The sequence below is a fragment of the Coregonus clupeaformis genome, chromosome 29, assembly GCF_020615455.1.
Source record: "Coregonus clupeaformis isolate EN_2021a chromosome 29, ASM2061545v1, whole genome shotgun sequence".
Classification (NCBI taxonomy): domain Eukaryota; kingdom Metazoa; phylum Chordata; class Actinopteri; order Salmoniformes; family Salmonidae; genus Coregonus; species Coregonus clupeaformis.
The window spans coordinates 20,469,386-20,488,660 of record NC_059220.1 but is presented as its reverse complement, the minus strand read 5'-3'; the positions used below and the strand labels follow the sequence as shown (position 1 = coordinate 20,488,660).

Here is a 19,275-nt window from a genome sequence, read left to right as displayed (position 1 = left end):
AGTAAAATACTACTTGAGTAAAAGTCTAAAAGTATTGGGTTTTAAATATACTTAAGTATCAAAAGTAAATATATATGCTACAATATACTTAAGTAACAAAAGCAAAAGTATAAATCATTTCAAATTACTTATATTAAGCTAACCAGACAGCACAGTTTTCTTGTTTTGTTTAATTTACAGATAGCCAGGGGCACACTCCAACACTCAGACATAATTTACAAATGAAGCATTTGTCTTTAGTGAGTCCGCCAGATCAGAGGCAGTAGAGGTGACCAGGGATGTTCTCTTGATGAGTACGTGAATTTGACCATTTTCCTGTTAAAATGTAAAAAGTACTTTTGGGTGTCAGGGAAAATGTATGGAGTAAAAGTACATTATTTTCTTTAGGAATGTAGTGAAGTAAAAGTGAAATATAATAGTAAAGTAAAGTACAGATACCCAAAAAACTACTTAAGTAGTACTTTAAAGTATTTTTACTTAAGTACTTTACACCACTGCTCTGTAGTTCATCATGTCTTACCATACCTCCCCTCACACTCACACACTGTCAAAAACGTTAGCTGTTTCAACTTAAAAATATGAGTTACCCAGGAGTTGACAAAACCAGTTGACAAATTATTAGATACATAATAGTATATAAGTTTATACAACTTTATATTTTAGGTAAGTGGGGTACTCTTACACTCATGTTTTTAAGGTGAGTCAGTATGTTTTTTACAGTGTATGACACACTTAACCTTCCTAACGTCTCCACTGAATATCTTCCCTGGATTGGACCCTGTACAGGTTCATGTTTTAAAGTGTAGGGCTATACAGATAGTGTATGTAAAGGTGGTGTGTGTGTGCGTGTTAGTGTGTGTGCGCGCAATGTATCACATTGAAGCCAATATATCTGTGCCAGTGCTTGTAGTTGTTATTATTGTTGTGTGTGTGTGTGTGTGTGTGTGTGTGTATGTGTGCGTATGAGAGAGAGAGAGAGAAACCAAAGGGAATGAACACTTGTTCAATGGGACTGTATCATGGTCATTTGACGGTAATGATTCTTGTCAAATCGGAGTCCTCCATTATAAAAGTGTTTCTATTGATTATTCTCCTATGAAAATGTGTATATATGTTTGAACCCTTTACTTTCCTCTCCTCTTGCCCCTCCCTCATATCACATCACTACTACCTACACACTTCCCTTAACCCCTGGACCCTTATCCACTACCCCACAGACAGGTCCCCTAGCCCGCTAGACACTTATGATCTGAAACAATTGGATAGGTATAAGCACACATATTCAATCCTCTCAGATCTACACAGGTGTTAGGAGTCAGATGTTAGGGGAAGTGTCTGTGTTGTTGCTGTGTTGTGCTTTTGTGCTGTGTGTGTATTCCTCTCAGCATGTTGCCACGGTAATGATGTGTGTGTTCAGTGTTATTGTCAAACTATAGGTTATCACAATGTATCGCTATGTTCATTATCACCTGCATAATGTACAACAAATAAACGTCAACAAACTTGCATTTGCTGCCGTGTGTGTGTGTGAAAGAAAGAGACAGAGCGATGGATCTATGTAAGGGATAATCAACGAGGGGCTATGTATTCTATGGAAAATAATGTACGACGTGGAAGGTGTGTTCCACAACGCGCTAGCAGAGTAGCCTATATAAACGAGTATTCAACAATGCCATGGTATAATATTGGATCATCCCTAGAATCAAAATAAATTCAAATTACATTTAAAATCAATGTTGAAATTATGGTCATTTTCTTGAAATCAAATATCGAATACTGATATCTAACACTGATTTTCCAAATTGTTTGCACGTTTGTCGGACGGTAGGCCTACAAACAAAACATTATATTCATTCTGTATCATCTCATCAATGAAACAGCAGCAGCTTCATAATTTTGTTTTATCAGCAACGTTCTATTGGCAGTTAGTTTCTGTCTGTTTGTTATTTGGTCTACCCTGTCTGTTATTCACAGAGATATTTCACGTTATTTTCATATACTTTTACATTATTTTATCACATGGACATTCAGGAAGTCTCAGGATCACCTTCTGAGAGCATCAGTCGTCACCAGAGCCCTCAAACTATCTATTCGACAGAGAGCTCCTTCGAGATCACGCAGCCAACCAGCAGGTGTCTCCCGCGTTGTATGATCTGCTGCAGGAGAACTTGCTCTGAGCTGCGAATGCTCACAGTGGAGAGGAGCTGGTGTGCAAGGTCGGTTGATAAAAAAAAATATATATATATACAGTGGGGAGAACAAGTATTTGATACACTGCCGATTTTGCAGGTTTTCCTACTTACAAAGCATGTAGAGGTCTGTAATTTTTATCATAGGTACACTTCAACTGTGAGAGACGGAATCTAAAACAAAAATCCAGAAAATCACATTGTATGATTTTAAAGTAATTAATTTGCATTTTATTGCATGACATAAGTATTTGATACATCAGAAAAGCAGAACTTAATATTTGGTACAGAAACCTTTGTTTGCAATTACAGAGATCATACGTTTCCTGTAGGTCTTGAACAGGTTTGCACACACTGCAGCAGGGATTTTGGCCCACTCCTCCATACAGACCTTCTCCAGATCCTTCTGGTTTCGGGGCTGTCGCTGGGCAATACGGACTTTCAGCTCCCTCCAAAGATGTTCTATTGGGTTCAGGTCTGGAGACTGGCTAGGCCACTCCAGGACCTTGAGATGCTTCTTACGGAGCCACTCCATAGTTGCCCTGGCTGTGTGTTTCGGGTCGTTGTCATGCTGAAAGACCCAGCCACGACCCATCTTCAATGCTCTTACTGAGGGAAGGAGGTTGTTGGCCAAGATCTCGCGATACATGGCCCCATCCATCCTCCCCTCAATACGGTGCAGTCGTCCTGTCCCCTTTGTAGAAAAGCATCCCCAAAGAATGATGTTTCCACCTCCATGCTTCACGGTTGGGATGGTGTTCTTGGGGTTGTACTCATCCTTCTTCTTCCTCCAAACACGGCGAGTGGAGTTTAGACCAAAAGCTCTATTTTTGTCTCATCAGACCACATGACCTTCTCCCATTCCTCCTCTGGATCATCCAGATGGTCATTGGCAAACTTCAGACGGACCTGGACATGCGCTGGCTTGAGCAGGGGGACCTTGCGTGCGCTGCAGGATTTTAATCCATGACGGCGTAGTGTGTTACTAATGGTTTTCTTTGAGACTGTGGTCCCAACTCTCTTCAGGTCATTGACCAGGTCCTGACGTGTAGTTCTGGGCTGATCCCTCACCTTCCTCATGATCATTGATGCCCCACAAGGTGAGATATTGCATGGAGCCCCAGACCGAGGGTGATTGACCGTCATCTTGAACTTCTTCCATTTTCTAATAATTGCGCCAACAGTTGTTGCCTTCTCACCAAGCTGCTTGACTATTGTCCTGTAGCCCATCCCAGCCTTGTGCAGGTCTACAATTGTATCCCTGATGTCCTTACACAGCTCTCTGGTCTTGGCCATTATGTAGAGGTTGGAGTCTGTTTGATTGAGTGTGTGGACAGGTGTCTTTTATACAGGTAACGAGTTCAAACAGGTGCAGTTAATACAGGTAATGAGTGGAGAACAGGAGGGCTTCTTAAAGAAAAACTAACAGGTCTGTGAGAGCCGGAATTCTTACTGGTTGGTAGGTGATCAAATACTTATGTCATGCAATAAAACGCAAATTAATTACTTAAAAATCATACAATGTGATTTTCTGGATTTTTGTTTTAGATTCCGTCTCTCACAGTTGAAGTGTACCCATGATAAAAATTACAGACCTCTACATGCTTTGTAAGTAGGAAAACCTGCAAAATCGGCAGTGTATCAAATACTTGTTCTCCCCACTGTATATATATAGGTATTTATTATTTATTTTTGGAAAACTAGAAGAGGGAGCCAACTATTGAGATGGAAAATAGATAAAAGGAGGTAATGGAGCACCATCATGTGTCCTCTCCTTGTCTCCTAACTCCAGCCTTTCCCCCTCATCTCCTCTTCTTACTGCATGTTCCACCAAGCTCATCAGAAACAGGACAGTTGATGGTCATGTACAGTAGGCCTGTGTTTGTATGTAGGCTGTGATAACACCATAATGCAGATCTTGTCTTACTGGTTTCATAGAGGGCCTCAACAGTATTCCTGTATTCCATCTATAATATAGGCTAATATTGTAGAATCTGTATGAGCTCTCAACAGTGTTTCTGTGTTCTAGGTGCTTCCTGTCTCCCGGTAGGTTCTGTGTTCATACTACTGCCTGCCCCCCCACCCAACATCATCAAGCTGTGTGATGTGGTTGTCGAGGACGCCCATCCTTACTTATTCTTCCCACGTTCCTATGGGAACCTGGAGGCGCTGCTCCGGGCCCGGTGCCGTAGGTTACCAGAGGACGGAGCCCGATGCCTGTACCGACAGCTGGTGTCGGCCGTGGCACATTGCCATGACCTCAAGCTACATAAGTTGTCTTCAAGAACAAGGAGAGTTGCATGTGAGTGTGTGTGTGTAGGCGTGTGCATGCATCAATCAAAGTGTTTTCCTTGTGTGTGTGGGTGTGTGTCAGAACCATGTTGATGCTGGAGAGCTTGGATGATGCAGTCATAATGCAGGAAGGAAACCCCTCCCATCCCACTATTGCAGCCCAGGACCTGGGGATGTCTCTGGTCTCTGTGGGTCTGTGCTCCGGCTACAGCTGTCTGGTCTCTAGGAATAATGCTCCATGCGCTGCTATTGGGCTGCTACCCTGTTGGGGCTGTACAAACCTGAGGGGGGGCCGTACTAACCTCGCAGGCTCGCTGTCTGATACGCTCAGCCCTGCATTCTAACCCCACCCTCCGCCTCTCTGCATCCAAGCTTCTCAGACATCCCTGGCTGTCCACACTTACACAGGCACACACACAGTCACATACACCAGATCAGACTATACCTACCTGACACGCGCATGCACACACACACTCCATATAAAGCAACACCAATAAAGTATTGGATTTTGTTCTTAATTTTCTTTTATGCTATTTTTATTTACACTATTATTATAGTTGTATACATTGTTGATTAACTTTCACCCAAGTTGAATCAAAGAGTTTGGAATATACTGGTTAAAGGCACTTAGTCAGTGGCTCCTGGGACTGTGTCACATATGCACTTGGAGTCAGGAAGCAGGTGCAGAAGGTGAGTTTAATAAACATGAGCAAGACAGAAAAAGAAAACAGGAGAAGCATACTGAAAGTGAACAAAACCAATACTGCCTGATGACTTAGGCTACAGAGGGCTAAATAAAGGGAGAGTAATCAAGGTGATGATGAAGTCCAGGTGTGTGTAATGATGGGGAGCAGGTGTGCGTAATGATGGGGAGCAGGTGCGCGTAATGATGGTGCCTGGACTGGTGGTTAGTAGACCAGCGACGTCATGCGCTGGAGAGAGGGAGCGGGAGTAGGCGTGACAGTAGATATTTCACCAGATGTTTAAATGTGAAGCATCGGGGGTTGGCGTATCCACTCTACCAAATATGGTGATGAGAGGAAGCCCAGTGGCCGACATTCTGCAAATTTCCTCATCGATAAAACATTCGATCACCATACAGTTTTAGAATCTGTAACAAACAGAGTCGACTGCATTTTGTAGACTTTACCCTTTGCCAAAGTTTCAAAGAAATTGCATTGTTTAGAGGTAGTGCAAGGGCAAATTGAGTTACTGCACACTTGCGCGTCACATAGTAGGCGTTCCCTAACAGAAATATGCAAATAAATACTAGAATGCGCCAATAGGATCTCACTAGCTTGTGCTTGGCTCTGCCAAACTCCTTGCTTGTTCTGCCCTCTATGATTAATTTGCTCCCATTGGAAACGACAGGCTCTGGTCTATCTTTGGTTAGTTCTCCAAATATTTTGTACAATCTATGGAGCCACAAGAGGTGAGAGTGAGAACTAGTGACACTGGTAGAAAATGGCATCCCTTGAGAGGGCAAGAACGAGATGTATGTTAGGAGAATAACAATATTATCATAAGGATACATATACTTGGAATACAGAGGAGGAATGGAGGGGAAAAGAGGCATAGGAGGTCAAAGAGAGAGAAGGAGGAAGAGGGTGAGCTTGAGTTGGGTAAAAATTGTGGGGAAAAGGGTGATGGTTTGTCGAAGAAGAATGGTAGAAAGTAGGAGCAGAGTGAGCCGTACGCCGGAATCGAGGTCTGGAGGAGAAATGGAAGTGAATAATGGTGATTTATCAGAGGAGGCAGGTTCGGTGAAGTCCTCAGAGCCAGAGGCTTGCACCAATGGTCATGATAAAGATGAGTCTGTGACGGTAGGAGTGACATTTTTGGAGAAAGTGGACCCCTGCCTTTTGGCTGAACCTTTTGTGGTTTCAGGGTGTGTGAAAAAGTTGGGTGCTGTGGAATCGGTGAAGGTAACCCGAAGTAGTCTTGTGATAATTGTTTATCTTTCTGCTGGTCAGAGGGAGCGGGGGGTGCTTTGGGCCAAACCAATTGGGACAAGCGATGTGACTTGTTTTGCTCTCAAGAAAGGGCCGCCATTACTGGGGTAGCGGTAAATGTGAAAGTGGACCAACTGAAGGGAAAGATTCCTGGGTGATCTGAATCTGGACCCCTTCATCCATGGCATCCCGGGTTGCAGGGTTCTTCCGAATGGCTCCTATACACAAAGAAAGAACATGGAGTTACATTTGAATCCCACATGGTCTTAAACGAGTTTAAGAATTTACTTAAAAGTACACAAAACAAATGTAACACATTTAATATCAAAACTTACTGTGAAGAATGGTCATCAGAAACAAGTTCCTGAAACAGGCCTCATCCCACCCCAGGTGGTGGTGATGGCAAGACTGTTTGACAGAATGCAAGGTAGCATCTGCCACATTGTCGACTTCAGGTCCTTGGCACCCATTACAGCCAGAAATCTACCTACAAAATGCAAGAGAAGTAGTAGAAATGACACACTATGTTAACATATTTCCATCCCCTATATTTTATATACATGTGTTGTGACCGTCTAAAGAACGATTGCAGTTATTTCCAATAAGTATTTATATTTAAGTTGGTAACATTTATGTTCTTACCTTCATGTCTGCGGGCCAAACTTGGCACCGTTGGCCCGTTGTCCAGCATGCGTTTCCAACCCCAAGCTCTGCACAAGGTGAAAAATATTTAAAAGCTGACGGCTAAAATAGCTCAATTTACAGTAAACATGGAATTAACATGAATTGGGTAGTGTTTGTATGGGTTTCTCTTTGTGTTATGTACTTGAGTCAAAGTGTCCCTTTAAAGGGGACAATTACCACTCAACCGACCACTGAACAAAAGACAAGAGAGGACATCTCAATACTTTATTTTCCTTGAAAACAAAGCACTCCTACTACACTCAGGTATGGTCACTGTGCACTTTGAATTGTATTAATCAATTTTATTTTATATAGCCCTTCGTACATCAGCTAATATCTCGAAGTGCTGTACAGAAACCCAGCCTAAAACCCCAAACAGCTAGTAATGCAGGTGTAGAAGCACGGTGGCTAGGAAAAACTCCCTAGAAAGGCCAAAACCTAGGAAGAAACCTAGAGAGGAACCAGGCTATGAGGGGTGGCCAGTCCTCTTCTGGCTGTGCCGGGTGGAGATTATAACAGAACCATACCAAGATGTTCAAAAATGTTCATAAGTGACAAGCATGGTCAAATAATAATCAGGAATAAATCTCAGTTGGCTTTTCATAGCCGATCATTAAGAGTTGAAAACAGCAGGTCTGGGACAGGTAGGGGTTCCATAACCGCAGGCAGAACAGTTGAAACTGGAATAGCAGCAAGGCCAGGCGGACTGGGGACAGCAAGGAGTCACCACGGCCGGTAGTCCCGACGTATGGTCCTAGGGCTCAGGTCTCTCAGTTGGCTTTTCATAGCCGATCATTAAGAGTTGAAAACAGCAGGTCTGGGACAGGTAGGGGTTTCGTAACCGCAGGCAGAACAGTTGAAACTGGAATAGCAGCAAGGCCAGGCGGACTGGGGACAGCAAGGTGTCAGCATGCCCGGTAGTCCTGACGTATGGTCCTAGGGCTCAGGTTCTCAGAGAGAAGAGAGAACGAGAGAATTAGAGAGAGCATACTTAAATTCACACAGGACACTGGATAAGACAGGAGAAGTACTCCAGGTATAACCAACTAACCCCAGCCCCCGACACATAAACTACTGCAGCATAAATACTGGAGGCTGAGACAGGAGCGGTCCGGAGACACTGTGGCCCCATCCGAAGAAACCCCGGACAGGGCCAAACAGGAAGGATATAACCCCACCCACTCTGCCAAAGCACAGCCCCCGCACCACTAGAGGGATATCCTCAACCACCAACTTACAATCCTGAGACAAGGCCGAGTATAGCCCACAGAGGTCTCCACCACAGCACAAACCAAGGGGGGCGCCAACCCAGACAGGAAGATCACGTCAGTAACTCAACCCACTCAAGTGACGCACCCCTCCTAGGGACGGCATGAAAGAGCACCAGCAAGCCAGTGACTCAGCCCCTGTAACAGGGTTAGAGGCAGAGAACCCCAGTGGAGAGAGGGGAACCGGCCCGGCAGAGACAGCAAGGGCTGTTCGTTGCTCCAGAGCCTTTCCGTTCACCTTCACACTCCTGGGCCAGACTACACTCAATCATATGACCTACTGAAGAGATAAGTCTTCAGTAAAGACTTAAAGGTTGAGACCGAGTCTGCGTCTCTCACATGGGTAGGCAGACTGTTCCATAAAAATGGAGATCTATAGGAGAAAGCCCTGCCTCCCGCTGTTTGCTTAGAAATTCTAGGGACAATTAGGAGGCCTGCGTCTTGTGACCGTAGCGTACGTATTGGTATGTACGGCAGGACCAACTCGGAAAGATAGGTAGGAGCAAGCCCATGTAACGCTTTATAGGTTAACAGTAAAACCTTGAAATCAGCCCTTGCCTTAACAGGAAGCCAGTGTAGGGAAGCTAGCATTATATGTCAGGTAGGTCTGGCCGGCTGGCCAGGTAGGTAGGTCCGGCCGGCCAGGAAAGTAGGTCCGGCCGGCCAGGAAGGCAGGTTGTTCTTGGTAGGTCCGACAGGCCAGATAGGTTGTTTACCAAGAAGACAATGAATGCTCCTGAGTGGCCGAGTTACAGTTTTGACTTACATCTGCTTGAAAATCTATGGCAAGACTTGAAAATGGTTGTCTAGCAACAATCAACAACCAATATGACAGAGCAGACGAATATACAGGAAGTTTAAACTGGTCCAATCTGGCCGGCCGACTGGTCCTATCTGGCTGGCCGACTGGTCCTATCTGGCCTACCGGTCCAATCTGTATCCTTATGATAATATTGTTATTCTCCTAACATACATCTCGTTATTGCCCTCTCAAGGGACGCCATTTTCTACCAGTGTCAGTAGTTCTCACTCTCACCTCGTGGCTCCATAGATTGTAAAAAATATTTTTATAACTAACCCAAGATAGACCAGAGCCTGTCGTTTCCAATGGGATAGGACCAGTCGGCCAGATAGGACCAGTTTCAACTTCCTGTGTTTTCGTCTGCTCATAGTGAACCAAAGTACAGCATTCATAGTGAATGCAGAAACCACCCCACTAGGTAGATGGGGCGTGCCCATGAACTTGGTTCATGGCATTGTTTGGAGTGGAGCAGGTTGACAGCTTCAAGTTCCTTGGTGTCCACATCACCAACAAACTAACATGGTCCAAGCACACCAAGACAGTCGTGAAGAGGGCACGACAAAACCTATTCCCCATAAGGAGACTGAAAATATTTGGCATTGGTCCTCAGATCCTCAAAAGGTTCTACAGCTGCACCATCGAGAGCTTTCTGACTGGTTGCATCACTGCCTGGTATGGCAACTGCTCGGCCTCCGACCGCAAGGCACTACAGAGGGTAGTGCGTACGGCCCAGTACATCACTGGGGCCAAGCTTCCTGCCATCCAGGACCTCTATACCAGGCGGTGTCAGAGGAAGGCCCTAAAAATTGTCAAAGACTCCATCCACCCTAGTCATAGACTGTTCTCTCTGCTACCGCATGGCAAGCGGTACCAGAGCGCCAAGTCTAGGTCCATGAGGCTTCTAAACAGCTTCTACCCCAAGCCATAAGACTCCTGAACATCTAATCAAATGGCTACCCGGACTATTTGCATTGCACCCCCTCCCCCTTTTACACTGCTGCTACTCTCTGTTTATTATTACATTTACATCATTTAGCAGACGCTCTATCTATGCATTATCACTTTAATAACTCTACCTACAAGTACATATTACCTCAATTACCTCGACTAACCGGTGCCCCGCACATTGACTCGGTACCGTACCCCCTGTATATAGCCTCGCTATTGTTATTTTTACTGCTGCTCTTTAATTATTTGTTACTTTTATTTCATATTATATATTTTAATTTTTTTTGGTATTCTTTCTTAAAACTGCATTGTTGGTTAAGGGCTTGTAAGTAAGCATTTCATTGTAAGGTCTACACCTGTTGTATTCGGCGCATGTGACAAATAAAATGTGATTTGATTTGTTTACTTCAAACGACCAACACATAGTAATCTCAGAACTTCTCAAGGCACATTTTTTTTTTAAACGTTTGTTTTTTACTAACGTTGGTCATCATGCCCGTGTGGTGTTCTGTCTGGCTGTGTTAATTACAAACAAGCGCGAAATTCAGAAAATTTTCACCATTCTACCTACTAGAGTTTTACACAGATGCTGCCAGTGGTTTGCGGCTATCAAGAAAGATGCTTACGGTGACCTAAGATTATCAGAAGGATTTTCAGGCTGAACGGATTTTAGACGACAGATGAGAAGTGATGCGACACCATCGTTCACAACAAAACGGAAGATTCTTGATTAGAGGTAACGTAATGTTAGCTGGACTAGGTAAATAAGCTAGTAGTCATTCTAGCATTGACTAACGTTAGCTAACGTAAACTAGCTAACGTTAGCAAATAAGAGTAACTCAATCTGGTATACCTCTATGCCACCCTTGTCTGGAAAACACTCTGTTACTAAAAACAGAATTGTAAATATAGCTAACTCACTCTTGGTGTTGGTAGTAATGATGAATGTGTATAAATTGGCTATAGTTGGTTACAGAGTATGTGAGCGGAGTTGAGCAGTCGGAAATCCCGCTCACTGCTCATGGAGCAGTGCACTCCGACGCTCCATGTCCTTTCCAACCCCTCTGCGAAAAACCGCCCCGCACTGACAGGAAAAAGAAATGCCGCTCCAAATTCACTCCATTAATTAAAATCACAATTTAACCAACACCCATCAATTTTTGTGACTACCTGGACCTACCATTTTGTTTTGAAGTATTGAAACCAAACCATGTGATTTGAATGAAGTATTTTAATAAACATGAAAAGGTGAATGTAAGAAGCGCTCATCATTTTAAATAGGCTACTTGTCATATTAAACAGCATATAAACACTCTAAATAGGTCAGGTGCCAGACAGGGAACCTAAGAAGGAACGAAAATGAATTATTTAGGCTATATTATTTCAATTATATGAAGGTTATAGCCTTCAAAGAAAAACATTGTGAAGCATTTGTGAGTGCAACACAAAAGGCTGGCGCTCTGGAGCAGGTTTTCATCAAGGATCTCTGTACTTCGCTCCATTCATCTTTCCCTCGATCCGGACTAGTCTCCCAGTCCCTGCGGCTGAAAAACATCCCCACAGCATAATGCTGCCACCACCATGCTTCACCATAGGGATGATGGCAGGTTTCCTCCAGACATGACGCTTGGCATTCAGGCCAGAGAGTTCAATCTTGGTTTCATCAGACCAGAGAATGTTGTTTCTCATGGTCTGAGAGTCCTTTAGGCAAACTCCAAGCGGGCTGTCATGTGCCTTTTACTGAGGAGTGGCTTCTGTCTGGCCACTCTACCATAAAGGCCTGATTGGTGGAGTGCTGCAGAGATGGTTGTCCTTCTGGAAGGTTCTCCCAATTTCACAGAGGAACTCTGGGGCTCTGTCAGAGTGACCTTCGGGTTCTTGGTCACCTCCTTGACCAAGGCTCTTCTCCCCCGATTGCTCAGTTTGGCCGGGCGGCAAGCTCTAGGAAGAGTCTTGGTGGTTCCAAACTTCTTCCATTTAAGAATGATGGAGGCCACTGTGTTCTTGGGGACCTTCAATGCTGCAGACATTTTTTGGTACTGTTCTCCAGATCTGTGCCTCGACACAATCCTGTCTCAGGGCTCTATGGACAATTCGTTCGACCTCATGGCTTGGTTTTTGCTCTGAAATGCACTGTCAACTGTGGGACCTTATACAGACAGGTGTGTGCCTTTCCAAATCATGTCCACTCAATTGAATTTACCACAGGTGGACTCCAATCAAGTTGTAGAAACATCTCAAGGATGATCAATGGAAACAGGATGCACCTGAGCTCAATTTCGAGTCTCATTGCAAAGGGTCTGAATACTTATGTAAATAAGGTATTTCTGTTTTTTATTTTTAACACATTTGCAAAAATGTCTAAAACCTGTTTTTGCTTCGTTGTTATGGGGTATTGTGTGTAGATTGATGAGGGGAAAAAAGTAGGGGGAAGGGGTCTGAATACTTTCCGAATGCACTGTAGATAAGATGGTGGGGTACACGGTAAACAGTGCTACACCAAACAGTACCTATCCTGTAACTCCCAGTAATGGATACCAAAAATCTTGGGTTAAATCACATTATCTGGTGTAACAATCTAGCTAAGATAACTGGTGATCAGCAGATGATGGAGAGGAGTCACAATGAAATTGCCATTCCAAAGAAACATACACTAAGTTCAGGAACACTTGTACAGCAGGGCGGCAGGTAGCTTAGTGGTTAAGAGCGTTGTGCCAGTAACCGAAAGGTCGCTGGTTCTAATCCCAGAGCCGACTAGGTGAAAAATCTGTCGATGTGCCCTTGAGCAAGGCACTTAACCCTAATTGCTCATGTAAGTCGCTCTGGATAAGAGCGTCTGCTAAATGACTAAAAAATATTTAAAAAATACAGCAGTGGGAGGAGTGCTGTCATGATCAAACTGCCATTCAGCTCCTCTTGAGTTGTCATCTGCTTGAAATCCAGCATAATGTCCAATCCATCGAGAGGGATACAGTTACACTGCTACAATGACACACGCAGGCAAAGTAATTATGTTTCTCTCCAAGAATCCACACCAGAAAGAAGCCCAGGCACCACACAGTATTGTCTGTAAGACAAAAAATTATAATACATTATACTCGTTTGCACAACAGTTGAACTGTGCCAGCATAACACCATTAGGGTAGACTAGTTGAACATGCATACATGTTCATAGGCACATTACATTTAGAACAACATCTAGCCTAATATAAACAAATATGGCATAACCCTCAACCTTTGCACATTGACCAGACCGTACAAAAGTACCTAGGTAGGTAGGCAGACAATATCTAGCTACAGTCATGTCTAACAGGCATGCTTAGGCAAATATCTTTATAGTAAAACCAGTTTTAGAGATTTACAACAGTTAAATTGTTGTATTATTGTTTCTCCTCACTGTTAGCTAGTAAACCTAGCTAGCTAGCTTGCTGGATAGCCAATAATTGTTATTTACATCTGTTTGGAATCCTATCTTGCGTCATGCCTATAATTTTGTAATGCATCCACGGTCATAATCATAACCAATGTCAACCCTTGTCAATTATGTTACATAGCTAGCAAGTATAACTATTTACAGTTGCTGATGTTACTTACACGTTTACTAAAAAGTTACCAACAGGAGGCCTGGCACATAGTAACAAGTTAGCAGGTGCCAGGCTAACTAGCTAGCTACTGCTACCTAACGGAGTTCCGTGCACCACAGTGTTCTGTACACTTATTTTACCGCCAAAAATATTAAATACTTCCAGGTATATGGTAATATTAATACCATTGTAAAGCACAATTTATCCCCTTTCCAGCAAAATCAACGACGAGACCTCTATGCTGCCCGTCTCTGCATGATTGAAGTACAGTGGGGAAAAAAAGTATTTAGTCAGCCACCAATTGTGCAAGTTCTCCCACTTAAAAAGATGAGAGGCCTGTAATTTTCATCATAAGTACACGTCAACTATGACAGACAAAATGATAAATTTTATTCCAGAAAATCACATTGTAGGATTTTTTATGAATTTATTTGCAAATTATGGTGGAAAATAAGTATTTGGTCACCTACAAACAAGCAAGATTTCTGGCTCTCACAGACCTGTAACTTCTTCTTTAAGAGGCTCCTCTGTCCTCCACTCGTTACCTGTATTAATGGCACCTGTTTGAACTTGTTATCAGTATAAAAGACACCTGTCCACAACCTCAAACAGTCACACTCCAAACTCCACTATGGCCAAGACCAAAGAGCTGTCAAAGGACACCAGAAACAAAATTGTAGACCTGCACCAGGCTGGGAAGACTGAATCTGCAATAGGTAAGCAGCTTGGTTTGAAGAAATCAACTGTGGGAGCAATTATTAGGAAATGGAAGACATACAAGACCACTGATAATCTCCCTCCATCTGGGGCTCCACGCAAGATCTCACCCCGTGGGGTCAAAATGATCACAAGAACGGTGAGCAAAAATCCCAGAACCACACGGGGGGACCTAGTGAATGACCTGCAGAGAGCTGGGACCAAAGTAACAAAGCCTACCATCAGTAACACACTACGCCGCCAGGGACTCAAATCCTGCAGTGCCAGACGTGTCCCCCTGCTTAAGCCAGTACATGTCCAGGCCCGTCTGAAGTTTGCTAGAGTGCATTTGGATGATCCAGAAGAGGATTGGGAGAATGTCATATGGTCAGATGAAACCAAAATAGAACTTTTTGGTAAAAACTCAACTCGTCGTGTTTGGAGGACAAAGAATGCTGAGTTGCATCCAAAGAACACCATACCTACGGTGAAGCATGGGGGGTGGAAACATCATGCTTTGGGGCTGTTTTTCTGCAAAGGGACCAGGACGACTGATCCGTGTAAAGGAAAGAATGAATGGGGCCATGTATCGTGAGATTTTGAGTGAAAATCTCCTTCCATCAGCAAGGGCATTGAAGATGAAACGTGGCTGGGTCTTTCAGCATGACAATGATCCCAAACACACCGCCCGGGCAACGAAGGAGTGGCTTCGTAAGAAGCATTTCGGTCCTGGAGTGGCCTAGCCAGTCTCCAGATCTCAACCCCATAGAAAATCTTTGGAGGGAGTTGAAAGTCTGTGTTGCCCAGCGACAGCCCCAAAACATCACTGCTCTAGAGGAGATCTGCATGGAGGAATGGGCCAAAATACCAGCAACAGTGTGTGAAAACCTTGTGAAGACTTACAGAAAACGTTTGACCTGTGTCATTGCCAACAAAGGGTATATAACAAAGTATTGGGAAACTTTTGTTATTGACCAAATACTTATTTTCCACCATAATTTGCAAATAAATTCATTAAAAATCCTACAATGTGATTTTCAGGATTTTTTTCCCTCATTTTGTCTGTCATAGTTGACGTGTACCTATGATGAAAATTACAGGCCTCTCTCATCTTTTTAAGTGGGAGAACTTGCACAATTGGTGGCTGACTAAATACTTTTTTTCCCCACTGTAGGTAATGGAGCTCCGCCGGGTCTTTTTAAAAATAGTGAAGGGGGAAGCGAAGCCTACTGATCGATAGTGAAAGGGGAAGATACAGTATGTCATGTGGGGAAACTGCTTTTTTCACACGATTTGTCTAACTTATCACCTCTAAAATGTCAATAAAACACTATAAAGAGTTTATATAATGTCTTATTACATACCTATTTGAAGGTTTGTGTCGAATCTGAAGAGGGGTGTTTGGGGTTTTAGGGCGGCGCTAACGTTAGCTTCACAAGTAAACTGCGGTTGTCACGGCTTTTGAGAGTCATGAGTAATTAACTTTACACTCACCATTGATAATGTCTTGATAAATAAATGAATAAATACAGTTAAACATATAAGTTACACAAAGTAGGGAACTTTATTTTCAGAGAGGATGGATGTGATTCTGTTCAAAGAGAGAGATGAAGGAACATGTTACTTTATATAATGTTGATGAACAAAGCATGAGAATGATTAGGGTTAATATTATAACTTCCAATAGCACAAGATAAATAATTGTATAAACTACTTAACGTTAGTCAATTACTGTATAAAGCAACAATATTAATATTAATTAAATAAATAAATGTTTTAATATAACTAGCAACAGTTGTAACACCAACTCACCTCTGTCCTCTCACTCCATCATATACAATGAGTGTACAAAAAGTTATAAACACCTGGGGCCTGTTGCACAAAAGTAGAATTAAGACATCCGGGATAAATGACTCAGCTGAGCTCAATGAAGCCAAAACATGTGCGTCCAGGCTTAATTGGTTGCACAAAGACCAAGCCAGGATGAGCAGACACGGATTCATTAAGCCAGGTGAAACCAATCCTGGATAGGTGCGCGCTCACGGCTCACTCAAATAGACCCCGCCACAGATCACAGATTAACTGATTTACCATGGCACTAGAGCCGCGTACTTTTTCCCCGTCGGAAGCACAAATCCTCATGGAGGCATACGAGGAGGTAAAAGATATAATTAAGAAGAAAGGCAACACCGCCACAGTGATAAAGCAAAGAGAAAAAGCGTGGCAAAGTATTGCAGACCGCCTGAATGCGTAAGTAGTGCACAATTACACACTCACCGCTCCGCTGAAACATCACAATTACAATTCAAATATTTAATTCACATCTCCAAAAATGCAGTTGTACTGTAATTATGAAACGGTTAAATTTTTAATTGAAATGCACTGCAGATATGAGTGAAATTGTGTAAAGTAACTCCATCACACTGTATAAAGCTATGATAAATTTTTTGATATTTTTACTGAAAACAAGACAAAAATACCAAGTAATTTTTTGCAGTGTGACTCCATTAAAGTGTGTGTGTGTGTGTGTGTGTGTGTGTGTGTGTGTGTGTGTGTGTGTGTGTAGATTAAACATGAACGGGCCAAAACGGACATGGCAGCAGGTCAAAATCAAATACAAGAACATTCTGCAGAATGGTATGGTCCCTGACTAATATTTAACAAAGCACAAGCATATATTGTACCCAGAAGGTGCCTGCTCACACATTGTCTGTACTGTTTTAGCAGTGAAAAGAATACCCACAGACAAGGCACGGGGTGGTGGGTCACCAAAGGCTGACCTTACCCCAGCAGAGGACATGGCCTTGGAGCTAAATAAAGGCAGGCCCGTCTTAGAGGGGATCCCTGGGGGGAAAGAGACGAGCATAGGTTCCTCCCAAGATGCCACCCGCTTCATTCAAGGTATGTCCTTCCATCTCTACATGGGATACAACCACATTCATATTGAATCAATTTGGACTGTCTGACTTTGGTTTACCTATTGCCTTGCAGTGTCTGGCAGCACTGTGTTCCTGTTAGAGCCACCAGCACAAGCACCAGACGATGCTGATCCAGTGAGTACTCCATCAAAGGCATACTGTAGGCCTGGCATGTCTTGTCTACTAGCTTCAATATGAATCCGATTAAATGTGATAGGGTGAAGGCCCCCAGTGCAGCAGCAACAGCACATGATGGAGACGATGATGAGGAGGAGACCATCTCTCTGGATTCCAGAAGGCATGAGGTATCATGTTAAGACTGTGAAAGTACTATTTACTCTACAATGGTGAGGAGTCCTCATCAAAATCAAAAATCTAATTTCTTTTACAGGACCCAGATGCTATACAGTGGGAAAACCAGCCTGGCAACATAGTGCGTATTAATAAAAGGACACCACATCCTGCCAAATTCCAGCTGCGCTAATTGTATTGTGTTCACAGACCTCACAAGCTATCAGAAAGTTGTATGGCAACCACCTCCGGCGCCAAATAGAACTGGCAGACATAGACATTCAGTACAAGAAGAAAAAGATGGAAAATCTTGCACTGGAGTCCGAAATAAAAAAAGAGGACAATTAGGAAACTGGACCTTGAAATAAAAAAACTTGAGAGGGAGGTGAGATATGCCTTCAATGTACACTGTATGCTAACTGTAACACAAATGTATTAATCATTATTTTTCTTTCCTCCCCCAGCTCCAAGAAGATGACACAGCTCAAAATAAAAATTAGGTATATTCTCGTAAAGTCAAGTGAGCCATGACATATGAGCTCTTATTGTGAGCACACAGGACGGTGGCATCTTTCTAAGGTTTTTTTATTTTCCCAGCAATCAGTACAACCAAGTCATCGTTATAAGGCATCGCCCTCTTTTGCCCACCCCCCAGCGCCAGGTGTGGCCACTAGCCTATGAAGGCCCAAAATTGTGTGTTCCTTTCTGCTCTGACAATGGCATGCCCATTCGTGCGAGATGTGGTGGATGAAGAAGCACTTGTGCTGAGGAGAGCCTTCAGGCGAGAAAGGGTCTTCAGGGACCGGTTGGACCCACTGGCCTTCCCTGATGACCATCTATATGAAAGATACAGGTTTTCTGCAGATGGCATCAGGTATCTATGCAGACTACTGGGTCCCAGGATTAAGCACCGCACTGCACGGAGCCATGCACTGAGTGTGGAGCAAATGGTTTGTGTGGCCTTGCGCTTTTTGCTAGTGGAGCCTTCCTGTACTCAGTGGGGGATGCAGAACAGCTGAACAAGGCCACAATTTGCCGCACAATAAGGAGTGTGTGTCTGGCTATCAAAGCATTAGCAGATGTCTTCATCTCCTTCCCTGGCCACAGAAGACTCTGTGACATCAAAGAGGAGTTCTATAGGATTGCAGGTAAGAGGATCTACAAATTACAGGACAACTGTTAACACATAGTAGGATACTCATTACTTTGTGTGACAGGTTTCCCCAATGTCATTGGTGCAGTGGACTGCACACACATAAGGATAAAAGCCCCCTCAGGTGCCCATGAGGCCGATTTGTGAATAGGAAATCCTTTCACAGCATTAATGTTCAGGTGAACATAACTTTTGATATTGTCCATTGACGAACACTCTGCATTGCCAGTGATGTGCATTGATTGGTGTAATATTCCTCATCTTATGATTTCAGATGGTCTGCAATGCTGACTGTGTGATCAGCAATGTTGTGGCAAAATGGCCTGGCTCAGTCCATGACTCCAGAATCTTTCGGGCCTCTGAAATCTATCAGTGCCTATCACAAGGTAAGCCACACAACCCCTATTTATAACCATCATGGCTGTGTCAAGAATATCACTGTGTTTATGAGGTAGTAATGATGAGATTTTGTGTTGACAGGTGAATTCTCTGGTGTGT

General features: G+C 43.4%; 1 long non-coding RNA gene across 4 annotated transcripts in view; it reads right to left on the bottom strand.

The window, feature by feature from the left end:
* Nucleotides 1-5,790: 5,790 nt before the first annotated feature.
* Nucleotides 5,791-19,275, bottom strand: part of LOC121544813 — a 22,310-nt gene continuing 8,825 nt past the window's right edge. For all 4 annotated transcript variants that reach the window (XR_005996157.2, XR_005996156.2, XR_005996155.2 and 1 more), the window contains exons 2-4: nt 7,076-7,143; nt 6,769-6,920; nt 5,791-6,651 (exon numbers count right to left, since the gene is read on the bottom strand). This is a non-coding gene — a long non-coding RNA (uncharacterized LOC121544813). The remainder of the gene's footprint in view (nt 6,652-6,768; nt 6,921-7,075; nt 7,144-19,275) is intronic.